This window comes from Patiria miniata, unplaced genomic scaffold (genome assembly GCF_015706575.1).
Source record: "Patiria miniata isolate m_02_andy unplaced genomic scaffold, ASM1570657v1 HiC_scaffold_26, whole genome shotgun sequence".
In the NCBI taxonomy this organism is placed as follows: Eukaryota; Metazoa; Echinodermata; class Asteroidea; order Valvatida; family Asterinidae; genus Patiria; species Patiria miniata.
The window spans coordinates 5,149,752-5,153,145 of NW_024037065.1; the positions used below are offsets into that span (position 1 = coordinate 5,149,752).

The following is a 3,394-nucleotide window of genomic DNA, read 5'->3' on the forward strand; positions in this document are numbered from 1 at the left end:
ACATGTAGCTGCAATTATTTAATGATTGTGGTACATTTTCAGTACATTTTAAAAATCTCAAGTATGCAAAAGCTAACACTTGTGTCACCTAATCCACATAATCAAAGATAATGTAAGGATTAAACAAAAATGGTTTTCAGTCAATAATTAGAATTTCTTTAAGTATTTTCTGCTAAATTTAAAAAAAAATGAAATAAAATTTGTGAGGTTTATTTGCAGTAGAGAGTTTGGTTTGAACTGACTGAACACTGTAGGACCCGTCTATCTTTGGTTTGCATCTTCGTGTTGAAGGTTGTCGCTGACATTCACTCACTGTTTGGACACCTAAAGTAAAAAAAAAAAAAGGGAACTTAATAAATACTTCTGGAAGTAAATTTAATGTTTTTGTTGCATCAGTTTGAAATTTGAGTTGCATGACTGATAGACAAAATACTTTCACTCAGTAATTCACTTTTTTAATCTAAAAATTACATGTGCATTGTAAACATGTGTGTACATTTAATTTTCATGTTTGTGATACCAAATTACTTCATTGATGTTCAGAATGTATCCACAGTCGTAAGACTAATTTGAAAACCTCATTGTTGTACACATGAAGAATAATTACCTTAAATTTAGTAGCATTAACACAAGCTGAACAGCATGCAATAACCAGCATGACAGCTGGCCCTCTACAGGTTGTCTTCATGATGTTGGACGCATCTATCAGTCAATCATCCAGATCTATACTGGCCTCGAAGCAAAACGAGAAAGCCCCTATCCAGTAGTTTAACCACACGGCACTAAGAAGTAAACTGGAAGACACTTGAGTTGAAATTACTCATCTTTAATCCAGAACTACTCCCTTGCCTAGATACGGTAAAACTGTAAGAAAAATACAAAAAACTTGTATCGGTTATGCATGTCTACATGGTACATGTACATATATGTGAAAAAGTAAAGACCTAACACAGTTTAAGAAAAAGACAGATACATCCTCATGTGATCATACAAAACATTCAAATACATCGGGAATCCAAAATAGTGAGAAATTCCGTGAAACCAAAATAATTACAGGTATGTGTACATGAAATGAAAAGCTACCATGTCCAGTCAACAAAAACTTACAGACTTGTGGATTTCCAATCTTCCTGGAAAATCAGAAGCTCTATGGATGTGTCATGTAATCACGCTGTAAAAACAATCCACAAATGTAGGCCCTTAACAATGTGTGTGCAGTTGAGATGATTATAACAACGCATTATTTTATACAATACACAGTACATTATACAATACACAGTACATTATACAATACACAATATAGAGCATCAAGGGTCGCACAAGAATAGAACCAAAGTTAGGCTTCTAACGATAATTTAAACATTGACCAACTTCAAAGGTCAACACTCACAAGGTTTAGAAAACCTAGCATACTCTTCCACGACGTCTGTCCAAACTGCAGAATAATTATAACTCCTGCAACAAGTAATAAAAGGGGACTCTAAATATTCATAACACGAAGCCTAACTACGATACATGTAGAGAATCTACGAGACATAACATGGCTTATACAAGAAAAGAAGCTTAACTTTATCCCACAAGAATTCCACAATTTAAGCACCCAAATCATCTACTCTAATTATCTGAGAGCAAAACAAATGATGTCAACTTACATAAGGACATGTGGATGCAGAACAAAAGGCAAGAAACTCTAAGAACACTCAAAATTTAGACGTTCTATTTACATAGTTGTCGAGACTGCGCGAACACGAAAAACACAGCCCCACTGCCACAAGGTTCAGCCAGACAGGCGCATGCGCGATGCCCTTCTCAGCATGAGTATGGCACGCCTGTGTATGGAAGGCATACACAACAAAAAGGCGTACAGCACAAGATCATTGCAGGAATGGTCACCAGTCAGCCAGGGCTGAAAATAAAAACAAACACAGTTTGTTTTTGTCAAAAATGTTATTCTTGGGACATTGGAAGACCATTTCACTGACTAAAATTACACATAAGCCTAGCCTGCATGTCCATTACTTGTGCCTGGCTCGCGTACGAGCTGGCTCGCGTACGAGCTGGCTCGCGTACGAGCTGGCTCGCGTACGAGCTGGCTCGCGTACGAGCTGGCTCGCGTACGAGCTGGCTCGCGTACGAGCTGGCTCGCGTACGAGCTGGCTCGCGTACGAGCTGGCTCGCGTACGAGCTGGCTCGCGTACGAGCTGGCTCGCGTACGAGCTGGCTCGCGTACGAGCTGGCTCGCGTACGAGCTGGCTCGCGTACGAGCTGGCTCGCGTACGAGCTGGCTCGCGTACGAGCTGGCTCGCGTACGAGCTGGCTCGCGTACGAGCTGGCTCGCGTACGAGCTGGCTCGCGTACGAGCTGGCTCGCGTACGAGCTGGCTCGCGTACGAGCTGGCTCGCGTACGAGCTGGCTCGCGTACGAGCTGGCTCGCGTACGAGCTGGCTCGCGTACGAGCTGGCTCGCGTACGAGCTGGCTCGCGTACGAGCTGGCTCGCGTACGAGCTGGCTCGCGTACGAGCTGGCTCGCGTACGAGCTGGCTCGCGTACGAGCTGGCTCGCGTACGAGCTGGCTCGCGTACGAGCTGGCTCGCGTACGAGCTGGCTCGCGTACGAGCTGGCTCGCGTACGAGCTGGCTCGCGTACGAGCTGGCTCGCGTACGAGCGTCAGGTACGTCAGGTTTGTGGCCAAGTAGGCTTGTACGTCAGGTCTGTGGCCAAGTAGGCTACGATGACAGTTCTTACACTTGAATTTACAACAAATTTCGGTAAACGAGGCACACAAAATGGAATAATTTGCCCGCTGATAACGTAAGTTCAACTGTCAATGCGGAGGCACATTATGCATGACGGTAACGTATGTAAATCAATGACGAGCTAGGCCTATGTCATGTAGGCCTATGTCATGTATGTTAAATCGCTGTTGACATGGTTGACCATCATGAACATAGGCCTACATAGGCCTGGCCTACCCGCAGCAGCACAGAAGCGGAACTTTGAACGAATATATTTCCCTTTTTTTCGGCGTTACATTAAAGACCTTTACGGCTCAGGCGTTTTTACTCAATGAAAAGTATTGTATTACTTCGAAATAAATATAAAAACTGACTTACATTGTTTGAAAAAGCTGATTCTGATCCACGAAACATCGGCACATCGAGCAACAAAGATGGCGGACAATGAAGTGGAAATTTCCGCGCCGCTTGAGCGCACGGTGCGCATGAGTGAGTGTATGCTTTTTGACCACGGTTATTCGGGGTTACTACATTGACCAAGTGGATGTCAAATTTTTTGCAAATCAACCACGGAAGTGGTCAAATAAATTTGACCACGGAAAAAATAACCACGTATTTTTAAGAGTGTAAGTGACGAAACTCCGAACTGGCACTTCTTA

At 43.4% G+C, this 3,394-nt stretch overlaps 1 long non-coding RNA gene across 1 annotated transcript; it reads right to left on the minus strand.

Annotated features, from left to right (window-relative positions):
• Positions 1–730: 730 nt before the first annotated feature.
• LOC119733741 lies at positions 731–1,447 on the minus strand. Its single transcript, XR_005271959.1, has 3 exons — positions 1,391–1,447; positions 1,108–1,171; positions 731–864 (listed from the first exon to the last, which is right to left on the minus strand). It is a non-coding gene; the product is annotated as an uncharacterized LOC119733741 (long non-coding RNA).
• Between the last annotated feature and the right edge of the window lie 1,947 nt (positions 1,448–3,394).